Source organism: Neophocaena asiaeorientalis, unplaced genomic scaffold (genome assembly GCF_003031525.2).
Source record: "Neophocaena asiaeorientalis asiaeorientalis breed wild unplaced genomic scaffold, Neophocaena_asiaeorientalis_V1.1 scaffold36, whole genome shotgun sequence".
Lineage (NCBI taxonomy): Eukaryota > Metazoa > Chordata > Mammalia > Artiodactyla > Phocoenidae > Neophocaena > Neophocaena asiaeorientalis.
In genome coordinates, this window is record NW_020174149.1 from 1,246,203 (window position 1) to 1,265,776 (window position 19,574).

General features: G+C 36.0%; 1 protein-coding gene across 1 annotated transcript in view; it reads right to left on the reverse strand.

Moving 5' to 3' along the window:
- The window catches only part of ZNF804B (zinc finger protein 804B), a 477,650-nt gene that overhangs the window by 244,442 nt on the left and 213,634 nt on the right, over positions 1 to 19,574 (reverse strand). The window lies entirely within an intron of this gene.

The following is a 19,574-nucleotide window of genomic DNA, read 5'->3' on the forward strand; positions in this document are numbered from 1 at the left end:
AATCCTTTATCTAAAGAACAACAGTTAGTAACAGTACTTTTGAGTAAAAAGCTTTTATCTTCTCTTTGTCTACAAATGAAATGGCCTCTTTAAACTACCACTTCTTTGAGTCAGTGTAGAAATTGTCCCTTGATGTTTCATGGTACACCTGCTAATCTTTCTTGGAATTAGTTGGCAAATGGAATTCACAAGAGTAGGGATGTGCTTTCTGGGACACCATATGCATTGCATCATTATGCAAAGAGACTGTGAGAACCTTCAGATCCTAGAGAAGAGAAATGACTTACCCAAGGCCACAGCAAGCTGTGCCTGGGCTTGCTGAGATTCTGGAACTGAAATCCTCTGGGTTGTTGACCATCCATCTTTCTCATCACAATCAGCCCCTTGCTGCTTCCATCACATTTACAAAGGAAAGTGGGAAATGATTCATCCTTGTAGAATGTCAAGTAATAATGATGCTCTCTTCCCATTTCATTTAACTGGGCTTAGGTAGAGCAGAGAAGTAGGCATTTATCTCCTTTCTTTTCTTTCTCAGGTATCTCCAGAGTGTGTGAGTTTCTGTTTGAAGGGCATTTCTCTCCTATTTGCCCTCCCTTCCCAGGAGTGTTATAGAGTTGGATTTAAATGACTGGATTCACAGAGAGGATCTTCAAAAGACCAAAGGAGAAGAGAATTGCCCATAGAATCCTGTAAAGTGCTCCAGGAGCCAGTAACTATGGAGCCTTGCTCTTTACTCATTCAGTTACTGTGTTAGCAATAGAAGATTGCTCCCTGTATAGAACTTAATGACTAAAGACTAGGAATGATCTTTTACAAGATAAATCATCCTTCTTTAATTTATATTGTGCATATTGTAGCTGTTTCAGGTTTTCAGTAAACATGTGTTGACTGAACGAGCAAATGCTTTTACACTGTTAGCATGACAGAGCCTGTACTGAATAGAAGCATGTAGTCCCCCTTATGACAACAATCACATTCCCAGTGAAGTTTTCTTTATTGAGCCTTTACCATTTGTTATGATCTGTGTGACTAAGGGAACACCAAATGCTATACTCAGTTTATGCTACAAGAAGTAGGACAAATAGGTAACTGTGATTAAACATGAGAAAATTTGGTTTGGCCATTATTGGTATAAAAAGAATTTGAAGAATCAACTAACTTCCCCTACAGTTACCTAATGTGAATATTCTTTAAACAAAACATTCACTTATCATTTCAGTGTCTGTTTTCTGGGTGGATATGTGCTAAGTGTCTAACAGTCTCCATCCTTGAAGAGGTCAAAACTTGCAGACAGACATATGGGGAAGTAAGCTTTGTCTAGTGAAGAAGGGGCCACAGGAGACCTACAAAAGTCCTGGAAGCACAGAGGATGGAATGGTACTTGTGGGTTGTCACAGGAGGCTCCAGGGAAAGAATTGGTGGAGACAAGAAGGAGTTTCCAGAAGAAAATAAAAGAGAAAGACATCGTAGGAGAAGAAAATGGAATGAATAAAGACACAGCAGTATGGAAGTGAAAGATATACTCATGTATAAAAGGTCATTCAACAGGGGAAAAAAATGTAGGGCGTTTAGGAAAAGAATTGGATATGATCATGCCTTGTTAGCAGTTTTGAATATTATCCAGTAAGAAATATGGAGACATACTTGAATTTTAATCAAGGGGGGGATGGTGAGATAGGAAGAGAATTGTGTTTAATCTGTCCCCTCCTTTTCCTTTTCCACCACTACTGCAAATGCTCACTGATTTTATTTTATCCCGACTCTTAGTTGACTTTATACCCTGAGATATTTTGGAGTAAGAATCAACTGGAATTGACGACAAATCTAATGTGGTGGTAGGGAGGAGTCTGAAAGAACATAATGGATATTCTTGAAGATGCGGATGGATGGTAATGCCATTAAAGAGACACAGATTACTCAGGAGTAGAAAGAGTGTGCCTGTGTGGAAATGTAACACATTTATTTAGGTCATCTGGTACTTGAAATGCCTGGATGTTATATGCAGAAACTGGATGGAAATGAAATGTCAAGAATGTAGGAAAGAGTTTGGAGCCTGGTGGTGGAGTTTTAGGGGTCATTGGCATACAGACCATGGCCATATGTGTGATTGTGTAAGAAGGGGATTATACACTTTGCTGTACAGTTGAAACTAACACAACAATAAATCAACTATACTACAATAAAAATTTCTTTTTACAAAGAGGATTATAAAATAAGGAGAGAGGAAGATCTTGCCTAGAACCCTGGAGAGTACTGAGCAGACAAAATAGGATCAAGGGAAGTAATATTATGTACACAAAAGAAGAGAATGCTTCAAGAAGACCTGAGTCAGCAGCAGTAATGCTACAGTAGACAAGGGGGTTGAGACCACAGAGGATCTATTGGATTTTGCAGATTAGGAGCTGACTTTTGTTACCACCAAAACCTGGTTTAGCACACTAGTGGGTTGAGGTGTGAATGAGACTTGAGCAAGGGAAGGCAGGAAGTATGAAATTCTTTCCCAAAAAGTCTGTCCACAAGATTAAAGGGAAAGCAGTAAAGTTATTGGAGTGGATACCTTTTGATGCTGTTTTTCTTTTCAGAATTTAAAGGTTCATTTAGAATTTCATCAGGAAATTGGGGATCTATCTTGGGATCACCTTACAAAACACTGTGATCAAAACACTGATCTACTGAAATAATCAAATTCACATTATTCTTCTACAATCCATTGCTTAATGATGTACTGTTGTTCTACATGAAATATGAATCAATCATAATCACAATTATCTTGCCTAAAGGTAAAATCCATGTTAATAATGCATCTTTCCTCTAGTCAGACACCTATATGTATCATAGAATATAAAACTATATTTCTTGAAACTACAACTTAAGACAAGTATATTTTGAATTTAGATAACCTTCACCACCATCCAGAAAACGTATCTATCTTTTTGTTCATGTCATGTATATTTCTCCAAAGAAGGCATACAGATGGCCAAGAGGCACATGAAAAGATGCTCAACATCCCAAATTATTAGAGAAATGCAAATCAAAACTACAATGAGAGATCACCTCACACCAGTCAGAATGGCCATATCAGAAAGTCTACAAACAATACATGCTGGAGAGGGTGTGGAGAAAAAGAAACCCTCCTACACTGTTGGTGGGAATGTAAATTGGTACAGTCACTATGGAGAACAGTATGGAGGTTCCTTAAAAAACTAAAAATAGAACTACCATACGATCCGGTAATCCCACTCGTGGGCATGTATCTGGAAAAAAACATGGTTCGAAAGGGTACATGCACCCCAATGTTCAGTGCAGTGCTGTTGACAATAGCCAAGACATGGAAGCAACCAAATTTCCATTGACAGAGGAACAGATAAAGATGATGTGGTACATACATATACACAATGAAATATTACTCAGCCATCAAAAAGAACGAAATATTGCCATTTGCAGCAACATGGATGGACCTGGAGATTATCATACTAAGTGAAGTAAGTCAGACAGAAAAAGACAAATATCATATGATATCGCTTATATGTGGAATCTAAAAAAATATATATATATATACAAATGAACTTATTTACAAAACAGAAACAGACTGACTTAGAAAATGAACTTATGGTTATCAGGGGGGAAAGGTGGGGTGGCGGGGGAGGAACAGATTGGGAGTTTGGGATTGACATGCTATTCTGTAATAACCTAAATGGGAAAAGAATTTGAAAAAGAATAGATACATGTGTATGTATACTGAATCACTTTGCTGGACACCTGAAACTAACACAACATTGTTAATCAACTATACTCCAATATAAAATAAAAGTTTAAAAAAGTCTCATGGAAAAAAAAGAAAATGTCTTGAATTAGGACAGAATAGGTAAGAAGATATTTAATAACAATTTTTGCAGACCCTGATGCCCTTTTGAGTCTTCTTGGGACAACAGGATTGTGTTAAAAGACAGTGCCATTCCAAAAGTCTTCTAGAACCTTGGATTCTTTCTTAGCAAATAACATATTTCTCACTCTTACTCAAGGAAATGATGAAAGTATTGAATAATCAAGGGATTTCTCATTTAAGCATTGAGTTAAAAAAAGATATTTTATTGTTACATATCACTGAGAGATGAACCAAAATATAGTTGTTAACAAACTTTCAAAGGGATTAGACTAAGTTGAATGTTAATTATGTGCCTAAAGAAAATATCTGGAAATAAATGGTTTTTTAGTAAGTGACTGTCAGAATATACACAGCCAAACTTCCCTTCTGCTTATCCCTTTGTAAGCTTTTTGAATTGAGTGTTAAAAATTAAATAAGCTTTTTATGAAAAGGAAAAACATTTTGATATACTGATTCATTCATCCCCCATTCTCCAAAAACTGCTATTTTTAATTTCAAACAGCTATTCATGTTTTACTAAGAAAACTATCAACTATATTAAGCATAAGGCAATAAAAATGCTTTGATTACAATTAACTCTGTGTGCACTGAATGAGAAATGGAATTCTTTATTGGAGAAGTAATAATCAAATCAGTAGATACTACAAAACAAGTTATGACAAATTCTTTAATTATGAATTGCCCTTGTCCACACTTTTCTCTTTCGATAGTCCAGATTATAAATCCAGTTGAAAAAAATAAATAAAACATGATGAATAAGTGAATTTTATTATTTTCCTCCAGTGCTAGGCTTTAGGTTAAAATAGGGACAGCAACTTGACATGCCATTGGTATGGGACAGTTTAGTATTAATATTATGAAATATGTATTATTTTTATAAAGAACTTTTAGTTAAATTGTGCTTGTTTCAGTTTTATCAGTAAGGAACAGTCTAGGATGATTCTCTTAAAATAAACTGATGGTCTCTAAAACATAAATTATTGGCTTTGCTCTAAAACGAATGGAAATCTTGTGATTTCTCCATATGTCGTTCAAATAATGTTTTCAAGTCCACTGCCGTAGGCTGAGAAACTACGAACAGAAAAGAGAATAAAGTAAATTTATGGCTAAATACTCATAGTGAATGATTGCTTCAGAAGAAGAAAACATGTCAGTTTCCCACATTTTCCTTAATGGTTAAACATATTTAACAGAATCTTGGTAGTCTTATGGTAAAAGCCTTTTTCCTCATATTTTACTGAGAAGTATTTGCAGCCAGCAGAGTTAATGCAGGCTCATTCAGGAAGCCACAGCACTCTGTGCATTAGGACTCTGCTCTGCGCCCCTGCTTTTAGTCCAATTATCCCACATTGTGGGATGAGGAAGGTCATTGCTCCTGCTTGCTGGTTCTCTTGACGTTTTATGTCTCTGTGACCTTACCATCAATTTATCCAGGGTTTCTCAAAATTAACCAATCTTAAGGATCACTCTGGAACTTCTTAAAATCAGACTTCTAGACCCCTTCCTCAAGGGACTATGATTTTCCTGGCTTAGGGCGGGTCTCCTGAATCTCCATTTTTAACAAGTGGGCAAGGTACTTTTTAAGATTAGGTAAATTTGGAAATAACATCTCCTCCTCTGCTCTTCTTATCTCCTGAGGATGACCTCTCTCACCCGTTGTGATTCCAGTCCATGGAATATTCTTTTCCGTGCATATTTGCATCCAGTCTGTCTTCCATCTTTCTTCATGCATGCACACTTGGAGCTGGCACCCATATGCTTCCATTCTGAAGGGCAGATTCCACTTCCCCATTTTCTTCAAAACCCTGTGGGATTAGAGTATCCTCCCCAGAAGCTCTGAGGTTTATTGATAGGAAATGAGTAGAAGACTAGCTAGGATTAGATGAACAGGGAGCATACTAGAAATAATAGATGCTCAAAGAAGGAGGACTAGAGAAGACAGACCGGGGGGTAGGAAGAGCACAAGCTTACAGCACAGGGTGGAAATATAAGGTTGTGGTCAGTGACCTTACCTGGAGGATGTAGTGGCCTGTGCCAGGTGAGGCTAAGGGTGATAAAGGGGCAGACAGTCCTCTCCAGGAGAGACAGGCTAAAAGGGGGTCTTGGTACCAAGACATGTACAGAAACAACTGTCATTCAAGGCAGAATATAATAAAATCTCAAAAATATAATATTAAAAGGTTACCAGGGGCTTCCCTGGTGGCGCAGTGGTTAAGAGTCCGCCTGCCGATGCAGGCGACACGGGTTTGTGCCCCGGTCCAGGAAGATCCCACATGCCGCGGAGCGGCTGGGCCCGTGAGCCATGGCCGCTGAGCCTGCGCATCCGGAGCCTGTGCTCTGCAACGGGAGAGGCCACAACAGTGAGAGGCCCGCGTACAGCAAAAAAAAAAAAAAGGTTACCAGCATTCTGAAGGATGAGGGATCATACGTATTTGAGAGGGTTAGGATCAATTTAATGGCAAATAGCATTTAATCTAAGTCTTGAAGGATGGGTCAAATTTTGAGAGATACAGTAGGAGAGGAAGTATTTTGGCAGAAGGAATTCATTAAGCAATGGCTGAAAGAATCAGTCTGTGAACAATTTAAATGAATTAAAGCAAAAATCTGTAACGTAGATATAGCCTAACACTTTTTCTACATAGGTGATTCCTTCAAGCATCTGGGTGGCTGTTCCTGCCAGTAGAAATGACACTCCTGAAGGTAAAACAGATGTTGATGTCATACAGATATTTTACTAAAAGTTTCTAGGGATGTGTGTCACATGTAAGCATTAGGAATTACCATTATGCTTAGAAATAGAACTTTAGTTAATATCTAAAAACAAAAAGCAACTACCAGCAACCTCCTTAATAAGGATTCTGTCATTCTTTCATTAAAAAAAGATCAGGTAGTGTTGTAGTTTAAATAAAACTCCATGCCTTTCAAAGAAATGTTATAATTTTCTTTGAAGGACTTAATGAGGCTGAGCCACAGCTAAGAAAATAAGATGTGAAATTAACATATGTGTGAAATTCAATCACACCTCTTATTAACTGGATGTAATGATAACCACAAAAAAGGTTACTACTTTAAATAAATAAGTGATGATAGAAATAAAAAATGATGTTAATTTAATGGTTGATTAATTGGTCCTCAGTGTATCTCCCAAATCTAGTTTGGGATGATGGCCTCTAGCTCATACTTTAAGCATTCCAAATGTGTATCAATAAAACATATATTGCTTATGAAAAGTTATACAGAACATTTCTAATAAAGAATTGCATTCAGTGTGCTACAGCAGGTCTAGCTTATATAAACACACACGCACACACCATGCGCACACACCTTTTACCATGCCCATCTGTTGAGTCAGATGGAAGCACACTACAGATATCTTCCAACCTAAATGTCATGGTAGTGAGGGCCTCAGTCCTGGCTCCTTATCAGTCAATTGTATTTTGTATCTCATTATGTCAAGATTTTCAAATTCCCCTTGAGGCCATTCACACAGTTTTGCTACTTAATAGAGTATTGATTCATTTTGTTCTTTGTCATTTTATGTTGTAAATGTTTTAAATAATAAGAAAAAAAAGCCATATTACTGCTATAAAGTAAATAGCCTGTGATAACCAGACTCTCTATATTGGAAAAAGTTCAAATACTACTAAATTTAAATTGTTATATTTAAACTGTATTATTCAGAACCTCCCATTCAGAGCTATCATCCAAAAGCACAATGTATTGGTTCAGATAGGCATGGTAAAGGTAATGTTAATAGGCGATTAAAAAAACACGTGAGGGAGATAGATAATGGTGTCTGTTCACTAAAATGTGTCAGAAGGATACTCCAAGAGCATTAAATATGAGAGAGAATTGCAGTCAATAGCCAGTGAACAAGAACGACATAAGAGAACATTCTGGGTGTGAACACTAGCAGTGGGATGGGCCAGCTGAACTTAATGCAATGTTTTTCCCAAAGGATGAAAGGTTTACATCTGATACAAGTTCCTTTATACAAAAACACTATACAAGCTCACTATTTCTATATAGAAAATACAGGAGGGAGGTACAAGATATTTTCTTTGAAAATGCACACAATTTGTAGTCAAGAGACTTTCCCTATCTCTTCTATTATTAACATCATGCTGGTATGATACATTTGTAAAAATTAATAAACCAATATTGATACGTATGATCTACTAAAGTTTACAGCTTATTCGTATTTTCTTAGTTTTTACTGAGATTTTCTTTGTTTTACTAATTTTCTTAGTTTTACTTTTCTATTCCAGGATCTCATCCAGGATACCACATTACATTTAGTCATCGTATTTTCTCAGGTCCTCTATGCTGTAACAGTTTCTCAGACTTTCCCTTGTTTTAGATAACCCTGACAATTTTGCATATTGGCCAGGTATTTTGCAGAATGTCTCTCAGTCGGGAATTGTCTGGTTTCGCCATGATCAGGTTAGTGTTATGGGGTTTGGAGGAGAAGACCACAGAGGTTAACAGCCATCCTTATTACATCATAGCAAAGGTATATATTATCAACATAATTTATCACTGCTAAGGTTAAACTTTCTCACCTGGCTAAAGGGTCTGTCAGGTTTCTCTACTGTAAATTTACTCTTTTTTCCCTTCTTTCCATATTATACTCTTTGGAAAAAACGTCACGATGCACAGCCTGGACTTAAGGAGTGGGCAGTTATGTTCCCCTTCCTAGAGGACTGAATATCTACATAAATTATTTGGGATGCTATTGCACAAAAGATTTGCCTATGCTCTCATTTCTTTCTTTATTCAATCACTTTTTAATATCATCATGGACTCATGGATATTTATTTTATACTTTGGGTTATAATCCAGTACTACTTTATATATTCTTTATATTTTTTTTGCTCACATTTTTCTAGTTTTGGATATTGGTAGCTATTTCACTTGACTCCTGTGTCTCTTTGACGTACAACCACCGATGTCTTTTTGTTTTTGTTTTTGAGCACTTCCTTGTTTTCTAGCATCTATCTTGTTATAGATGCTCCAGGATATCTTGTATATTCACTGCCCAGCCCTAGAATCAGGCCATCAGGCATTTCTCTAATGATCCTTGATTTCTTTTATTGGAGAATGATGTTAGAAACCAAGATATGGGTGCTAAGTATGCTCTGTGCTACTGGGGTGTCATTGCCTTCTAGGCCCTCTCAGATGACAAAGCAAGATAATATACATATGTATACTAACCTGTGTATGTATGTGTGTGTGTGTGCATGTGTGCGTGTGTATAATTCTCCCCTAAACATACTTCTCCCCTTATCTATATTCTCCCACTCCAACAGTAAGAAACCTACCATTTGCCATCCATTATTTATTTAATGGTTCAATCCCCTACTACTTTATTTAAATTTAGAGCCAAATCCTGTTGTTTCCAGAATTTTTATTGTGTGTAAATAGCATTTAACATTTAATTTAAGAAGTTAAATAGAGATATACCTTCCTTTATTCTCTCATGCCTACATCACCAGCACCATATGTTTTAACAACAAACAAATCTTCCTCTGAGGTTTGATCTTGTTACTTCATTTGGAGATATAACCACTGGGACCAAAATTACAAATAGGTTATGTTCCAAATGTTTGCTTTCCAGTCAGTCATTTGGAACTTGTGGCTTTTGTTTTGAAACACTTTATAAATAATGGTATGATTTCTAGGCTAGCTCACAAAGGCCTATTTAACTCAGAGTACAATTGTAAGGGTATATATTTGCAATAAAAAATAATAGAAAGTAACATTAGTAAGTACACAGGGCAACATTAAAACAATTAAATGAGAAGTAATGTTGCATTACTCTTAGAATATAGTTGCTTAGGCAAAGAATGCAAGGGTTGAGAGTACGAAGTCCATTAAGTGCAGAGAAAACATCTGTGAAGGCGCAAACCAGCACGGTGACTTCTGAGATTGCTGGAATACACAGAGTGTGATGTAGAGTGGATTGTAATGAGCCTGGACAGGCAAGCAGAAACTTAATTATAGTAAGCTGCATGTGCCATGCCAAGAAGATGGGATTTAAGTTTAGGGAAATGGGAAGCTAATGAAGAATTGTATGCAAAGGCATGGCATGATCTCATTTTTGACTTAACATTACTCTGATGACAATCTTAAGGATGGGTAAGAAAGGGGTAACAAAAGAGGCAGGATCAATTAGGAAAATATTGAAATGGTGAAAACAAGAGAACTAAGTTAATAATCCAATACTCTTGAGGAACAGGAAGAGTGTTCAGATATGAGGGATGATAAAGAGATGGACACTTGGTCTCAATTACTGGTTGTTATCATTGGGGTGAGGGAGGAATGAACCTCTATGATTTCCTCTTTACTGGTTTGAGAGATGGGGAAGTTAAAATGGGCATCTGATGGTGCCATTAATCAAGACAGAGTATATGGTAAGAAGAGAAGTCTGGAGGAAGATGTAATGAGTACATTAGTAACATGCTTTGCACAAAAAGTAGTCTTATCTTTCATTCATAATTCAGGTATTTTTATAATATTTTATACCGGAAGTGATTTCCTAAGACACCTCCCAGAAAATGGAAAACACAAAGGGTAGAGAGTTGTTACAAAGAATTTATGTGTATTTATAAGAAAAGATTATCAGAGATGTACCTTCATAACTATAAGAAGTACCAGCAGAAGAAATGAGGTGAAGACAGCCTATATGCATCTCTCTGAGAGGGAGGAAAGAAAGTGGGACAAAGGCCCAAGGAATAGCCAAACCAGGCTCCAGCTGGGAGTTGGCACCGTCAGTCCAACTGGAGGTGGGTGTGTTTGTAATTTAGGGAGAGAATTTTCTAAGGGAGGAAATATGCAATGGGCTGTTTCTTTGTACAAACTCAATCTTGAGTCAGATGCATGTTTTTATGATATTGGAACAACACCATGGATTATTTTAGTTGTGATTTCTACTCATAAAGCTTTCCTAGGGATCTCCTTGGGATATAATTTGATAAAATTAAAACCTTCCTTGCCAGTTAGATAGTATGTGTATTATATGCTCTATTACTATAGTGTATTTCATGTGTGACTTAAAGTTCATAACTACTTATAATAATATTTTATAACAAAGGTTCAATTTTCTAACCACTTAATTTCATCTTTGCTTATCTATTTTCCCATGTGCAAATCAAGGACCTTCCTTCTATGACACCTCTATCTTCCCTCTCATTATTTCTCATGTTGTTTACACACCTGTGGGTACAGGGAGAATAGGACCATAGCAATAGAGAAGCAGGTGATATGCCAGGATCTCTGGAAATTTGAAGCTCTTGAAGGACTAGTCATCACTTAGCATTCATTTTTCTTCCAGAAAACAAAACAAAACAAATGACATTAGCAACAACAAAATCAAACAATCTAGTCCAGACCATCAGTTGTTTCTTCATCTGTGTTAACTGATTTCAATCTGGAAGCTGGCATATAGCCTGGAATTAATTTTTATAATTTGTTTCTTCTCTATGCAAAATGGATATGCAGGAAACTGATGAAGAGGATAAGTTTTTATACTCATCTCATATGTAAACTTTATTATACTAATGAATGTGATAAAAATAAATGAATGTGACTAAAACAAAGCAAAAACAATTTGAGTGTTTTTAAGAAACTGTAGCAACAAATAAATATGTGATGAACCAATAAAGCAGGGAAGATCTCTAAATAGAATCATTATTCTTGAAGGATGGTGTTAAAGATAGGAACATTTCTATGGAAGACTCCTGAAGTATACACTTTGAGTCAAACACAATCTGAATAAATACAATAATATCTTAGTTGAAGCTTTTAGCTAACAAAAAAGCAGCCAAAATCTACACTAGTAACATTAAAAGTAACCAAGAGAAAATTTCAACATTTAGCTTATCATTTGAAAATTTCCATGCCAACAAATATTGTCTGCTTTTTAAATCAAACCTATTTTTTCAGATATTTTTGAGGCTTTGTAGATACACTGAAACAAACATAATAAAAGTTATGAAAAATGCATTGATTAATTTTCTAAAACTTTAGTTCTAATCTGCTATGGGAACTGAGAAATATCCTAGACAAACAAGAACATGTGAGCAGTCTAACGGAAGAGACAGACAGGAATACTGATAAAGTAGAATACAATGTTCTTTGGTATCAGTAGTGTTAAGAAAAGATTCGTATATTACTGCCTTCGGGAAGTTATAAATACCATCCTGAGTAGAAAATTCAAAGGATGAATAGGAGTCTGGAGAAATAAAGATGGGCAATGGATTCTAGAAAGAACTGAGATAGCAGGATGGATGGCATGAAGGCCTGACAGAGATGGACATGAGTGGGAATCATGAAAAAAGTAATAAATCTCATGCAGAAGATATGGGAGAGACAAAACAGCAGTGAGACTGGGCTGGGGATGGATTCTGCAAGATCTTGAACAACAAATTAAGGAGTTTGGTTTTTGTCTCGGGGGAATGCAAGCTTTAAGCATTTGAGAAGTGATTTTATATGTAACAATTCTTTGACAAGGTCATTTTTGTTGGTAGGTAATTGTGAGTAGTATGAGAAATGCACTAAATACTAAATATGGAGAAAACTGTGGGGAAGAGAAGATTTAGAAAACTTGGAAACCATGCATCTAGAGCCACCGAGTGACCTATTGCCCTGAGGCTGGGATACCTGGGAAGTCTGAGGAGATCAGACCGTCCCTGTAGTGCTAGAAACTAGCAGGGCCCCATCCTATCAGGTTTAGACATTGCTCACACTTGGCCATTGAAGCTTACATTAAACCAGTGAAATTAAATGTAGAACAAAGCATTACCTATTTTGAAAAACTGTAATGGTCTTTTGACAAACTGTGGTATACAAAGACTTAGGAGTACAGAGGAAGCACCTCAGGGGCTGCCAAAGTAACAGGGGCAGAGAGCCGCGGAGGGAACTCTGAGATGTGCACTTCTGCTGCCCTTGCTTCAGTCAGTGCAACTCTTCAGCTGCTGATTTTTATTTAATTTTACATATAGGGCTTCTGCTTAAGATTTTTATTAAATAAATATTTCTATTATTTAAGAAAACAAAACTGAATACCAATGGTGTACAAGGCCAATATTTCCCAAAGCGGATTTTTAAGAAGTTTCCTTTATATCTAGGTCCATCCACATCTCTACAAATGACCCCATTTCATTCCTTTTTATGGCTGAGTAATATTCCATTGTATATATGTGCTGCATCTTCTTTATCCATTCCTCTGCTGATGGACATTTAGGTTGCTTCCATGTCCTGGCTATTGTAAATAGCGCTGCAATAAATATTGTGGTACATGACTCTTTTTGAATTATGGTTTTCTCTGGTAGAGTGAAGTAAATCAGAAAAAGGAAAACAAATATCATATATTAATGTGTATATGTGGAATCTAGAAAAATGGTACAGATGATCTTTTTTGCAAAGCAGAAATAGAGACACAGATGTAGAGAACAAACGAATGGACACCAAGGGGGGACAGGAGGGTGGGATGAATTTGAAGACTGGGATCGACATATATACACTACTGATACTATGTATAAAATAGATAACTAATGAGAACCTACTCTATAGCTCAGGGAACTCTACTCAGTGCTCTGTGGTGACCTAAATGGGAAGGAAATCCAAAAAAGAGAGGATGTATGTATACGTATAGCTGATTCACTTTGCTATACATTAGAAACTAACACAACATTGCTAAGCAACTATACTCCAATAAAAATTAACAAAAAAGAACGGATAAACAATAAGGTCCTACTGTACAGCACAGGGAACTATATTCAATATCCTGTGATAAACCATGATGGACAAGAATATGAAATGAATGTATATATATGTATAACGGAATCACTTGCTGTATAGCAGAAATTAACACAACATTGTAAATCAACTATACTTCAATAAAATAAATTAAAATAATAGTTTTTTATATCTAACTCCCAAAGGATTCTTGATCCTAAGAGATTCATTTATTATCTAAATTAGCTTTATGAAACAATTATGAATTGTCATTAACTTTCTCTTTTTGCCATGAAGATTTTTCCATGAACTGTAACAGGTGTATGAATGACCTTTGGAAATGCTAGCTTTAAGATAAACCAGACATATGGACTTCACTCTCCAATGTGGTATATTTACAGCATGTCACAACAGTTTGGAGTATGCTGCCCTCAATATCAAGATGCTTTCAGGAATGTTTTCTGGAAATAGACTTCTTGGGTTTAAATCTTGGCTTTGCCTTTATCCTGGCAAAATTTGGAGGTAAATTAATTAATCTCTGTGTTACTGCAGTTCTTCTAGCTATAAAATGTGAATGATCATAATATCTTCTGTTTAGGGTGACCATGAAGATTAAATCAGTTTATATGTGTAAAATATACGGAGCAGTGCCTTTATGAGGTAGAAGCTATACTATTGTCAGCTATTACTATTGGCATTATGTAAGCCTTGGGTCTTACTAAGAAATTGAGCCAGCTTTTGGATTTTTTTTTTTTTTTTTTTTTTTGGTACAGGGAAGCCCAGTTAGTTTTTATAAAATTTATTTTATTGAAGTATAGTTGATTTACAATATTGTGTTAGTTTCAGGTGTACAGTAAAGTGATTCAATTATACATACATATATATCTATTTTTTGTCAGGTTCTTTTCCTTTATATTGAGTATAGTGTCCTGTGCTATACAGTAGATGCTTGGTGGTTATCTATTTTATATATAGTAGTGTGTATATATTAATCCCAAACTCCTCATTTATCCCCCCTCTTTTCCATTTGGTAACCATAAGTTTGTTTTCTATGTCTGTGGGTCTGTTTCTATTTTGTTAATAAGTTCATTTGCATCATTCTTTTTTAGATTCCACATATAAGCGATATCACGTGGTATCTGTCTTTATCTGTCTGGCTTACTTCACTTAGTATGATTATATCTAGGTCTATCTATGATGCTGCAAATGGCATTATTTCATTCTTTGTTATGGACTTTAACAGCATTTGCTGAGACTAGTATACCACCTAACAAGTAGTTTGCTTATTGTTTGTTTCTCCATACTGTAATGTATGGTCACTGAGAGTAGACAGTTTCATGTATTTAGTTTGTTGCAGTATTTCCAGAAATTAATAGAGTGCCTGGAAAATAACAGGAACTCAATAAGTATTTGCTGAGTTAATGAATGAATAAATTCTTATACCAGTGAACTGGAACTAATACGAGTATCCCTTTAATCCCTCATGTGGTACTTTGATATTTACAGAGCCATAAGACAACTCCGAAAATACCAAATGTAAGCAAGGGAGATAGAAAACCTATTTATTTTCTTAGAGCTCAGGGCAGGTACAGTTTTAGACTCTCCCATAGCAATTTGGGGGCCCAGTGAAGTTTTTCCAGTATAATTCCACAAGACCATCCCTGTATCACAAACAGAGCTGACTCAAGGATCAAGATGAGGAATGAGACTTGGTGCCCTCTCCAGGGTATGTAGACCCCAAGATATATCTGAATCTGTGCTCTACTTTCTATAGCCACTGTCCTCATCCATCACAAACTTAGGCATGTCTGTGTGTATGTGCCAGAGATGGGGGTATTGCATCTATACTGTCTGAGTGCTACTGAGAGAGTTTAGTTGTGTGTGTGTGTGTCTGTGTGTGTGTGTCTGTGTGTGTGTGTGCAGAGGAAGAGACAGGGTGTGAGGGAACCTCATTTCACTGCACCTAAGAGCAGATGTGCACAGTCAGATCCACTGCCTATAAGGAGGAAGGCTCTTTTCTTCTTTGTCCAATCAGGCTTTTGTTGAGCTGATTAGAATCAAAATTAGAGAATGAAGTAGGACAGAGAAGGGAGAGATGGATTCCTATGAGAAGGGACATGATGATACTTCTGGAAACAGAAAATAACCTAGAAAGTCTGGGAAAGTAGGGAGACATATTTTTAAAAGACAGAGAAAATTCAGCAGCAGCCAAGATGAAGGAAAATTTGGGGCCAAAATTTGAATAGTTTTTACAAAGCGTGGCTGTGTGCAAAGTGGTAAAATACTCATTTCCACATCTCTTCCAGATACTTTGGTTAAAAACATTAATTTATTTTTAAAGATTTTGGAGCCTCTGCTAGCAATCTTTGGAGACACACCCTTGCAGAGCAGGCCACCTTGTAACAGCAGTATGACTGCTACTTTTTCCCCACTCTTGTTACTCATGATTGGTTTACATTGCAATTCTATTTCAAATTCTGTTTCATCAAGAAAATAAATATTTAGAAACAGTAACTTTGGATGGGGAAACAGAGGTTTATGAGCTTTTAGGCCTTTTATAATTTACTAGGTTTTTGATGACTTTGGCTAAACCAATATCCTAAATTTTCTCTAAGAACTGTTCAATTTTTGGAATTAGATATCTAGAGTAAAATTAATGGTAAATGTCATGAAATAGCTTAAAAAAACAATTTCAGTTACATGTTGTAATGTGTCAAAAATACATAAATGCATCACTATCATTTCTGCATGCTTAACGGTTATAAAGAGCTGCTATAGAAACAGGGAAAAATACTTATAATAATACTGCTAATGAATTTTATTTCAAAATTTTCTATAACTGAGTGCATTAGGCAGAAATCAGTTGAATAAAAGAAATTAATGGGGGAAGAGTTAGCATATGATGAAAGGATTAAATCACTCAAATTTAAAGACATTAAGTCAAGCACAGTGAAAATCAAGTGTAAGATAATATTATTGATGATGAAATTTATGTAAGATGAATCAATGAGACAAAACTGATTTTATGAAGAAATTGTAATAGTAAGTGAATAAATCAGTATACATATATGACCAAAACTATGAAAAATCTTAGAAAGAAAGCTGGAACAAACACATCTAATATTATATTGACAGTGAAAGCTTTTGTGAGCCTGGATGATCACTTGTTTCCTTTCAAACTTTCTATTTTTCACCACTGCCCAGAACAAACACTAATTAGCTATATAAGAATAAAATCAAGTAAACGTTTTGTAAATGAATGAAACGAAGCCTTGCTCCAATAATGGTATTGCTTTTCTCAAAACCCACTAATGAGACCCTATACCTCCATCTATGTATTACATAGATATCCTAGCATGTAAATGAGTTTTACATGTTTGAAATGAGCAGATGCTTATTTCTGATGGCCTTGTTGGCACTTTTTGGGGGGAGTTGAACAAAAAGCTTGGAGGAATACTTGGGAGAGGACAGCAATTCTACCATATCTTTAATGCAAGTAGTAACAACTCTTCTTGAATCACTGACTTTTCTTGTTCATTAAATTATGCAGGCCAAGTAGCTGATAAAAAGGTAATACTTCATTTTACTCGTTCTGAATTTAATCTTTTATTTTTCTTTCACTTAACTTTTTATGTTGTCAAGTATCAACCTAGTCTCATCCTCGTTTTGCAAAATACTACTCTGATCATCAAGGATTTGGTAAGGCTAACATAATCTGCCTCATATTTTCTGAATTTCAACATTCTTAGGAGAAGGTGATTCAAGTGATTTGTAGAATAATGAAATAACAACCGTATGCAAAGAAAGTAGTGTTACTTCTTTCATACCTTCTTGCTAATGGTAATAATAATATTTAGTAAAAATGAAGGCAATATGTTTTCTATAATTTGAAGGCATCAGAATTAAACACCGGATTTCATAATGAAAAAGAGCACATGTGTAAAGAATACCAAAAAGCTAAATATTTATAAACTAAATTTTACGGGCATACCTTGTTTTATTATGCTTTGCCTTACTGCACTTTGCAGATATTGTGATTTTTACAAACGGAAGGTTTGTGGCAACCCTGCATCAAGCAAGTCCATCTGCACCATTTTTTCCAACAGCATTTGCTTACTTCATGTCTTTGTATCATGTTTTGGTAATTCTGGTAACATTTCAAAATTTTTCATTATTATTATATTTGTTAGAGTGATCTATGATCAATTTTTGGATGTTACTATTGCAAAAATACTATGACCAACTGGAGGCTCAGATTATGGTATTTTTTTAACAATAAAGTATTTTCTAATTAAGGTTTGTCCATTGTTTCTTTTAAGACAGAATGCTGTTGCACACTTCACAGATTACAGTATAGTGTAAAAGTAACTTTTATAGGCACTAGGAAACCAGAAATTCATGTGACTCTCTTCACTGTGGCGGTCTGGAACCAAATCTACAATATCTCCAAGGTATGCCTGTAGTTCAGACATCTCTTTATGTTGTGCCATCTTCTTTTAATAAATCATGTGGCCTCTACAACAACACCAACAAAAAAAATTATCATTGTTCTCACAATAGAAGTTTAAAAAGTATAAATATTATTTCATCCCTGGAATAATCTTATCACAGCTTCTATGAACTCTGAGAAGCTCTTAAGGCTACTGTAAACAATAGAGTTATACAAGTCCCACGGTTCAGTTTTCTGATTTAAAATAAGGAACTGTTTTGGGCAGAATTCTAAAAATGACCCACCAAGATTCTGTTCCCTAATCCCTGGGACTGTGAATATGATGAGATACCGCACATTTGATTATGTTACCTTATGTGGCAAAAGGGAATTTGGAGGCGTAATTAAAGTTACTAATCAGATGACTTTGAGTTAATGAAAAAGGAGATTACCCACCTGAGTCTGAAACAATCCCATGTGCCATTACAAGACAGGTTTTCTCTGACTGGTAGCAGAAGACAGAGTTAGAGAATTTATCGATTACTGAGACAGATGGGGCCACAATATAAGGACCTGAGAGCGGCCTTTAGATGCTGAGAGCAGTTCCTGACCAACAGGCTGCAAGAACAGAGGCTTAAGTCATACAACCACAAGGAACTGGATTCTGCCACCGACTTGAATCAGCTTGGAAGCAGATTCTTTCCCAGAGCCTCTAGGTAAGGGTCCAGTAGTGCTGACACTTTGTGAAACCCTGAGCAGAGCACCCAGTTGAGCTCACCCTGATTTGGGATCTACAGAACTAAGAAATAATAATTGCGTGTTGTTTTAAGTCACCAAAATTGTGTCAATTTGCTAAGAGAGCATAGGGAAGTAATATAGAATTGTAGATTGTTTAAACCTTGATGGGACCTTAAATAAGTCCAAAGTCTAAGAAAAGACAGGTGACAGAGAGAGAATTAGGGCTATTACAAAGCATTGTAAAGAGAGGGGAAAAGAGAGTTATTATTTAACCACTAATATTCAAAATATAATTTTTAAGCAATATATTCTGCTTAAAACCAAACTTTTGGAAGAGAAAAAGAAATTAAGGACTCTTTTGCACCACTTACAACATCAATGGCTAGATTTTATGATGGACTTTTTTCCCATACTGTCCATCCTCAAGTTTAACCCTGAAACTGGAAGAGAAAGAAGGAGGAGCTGACACAGAGGAAGTAAAAGAATAACCAAAGCTTTATGATCCCTGAGGATTGTGGGAGAGTGAGGCAGAAGACGGAAATAAAGGTAAAGAGAGAAAAATGTCAGTATTCTCATTTTTTCCCTCTCACTTTGGAAACATTATCTAAAGAATTCTCTATGTTTAGCTCTGTGTTTCAGGCTACTGAATGAGAGGCCCTCATGGAATGTGACTCGTGGATTGTGGCCATATCATACGTGAACCTGCCAGTGTGGAATACTGAAGCAAAAAGCCCTGATATATAGCACTCTTGACCGACTCCTGGGTCACATGACCAGTTTTAG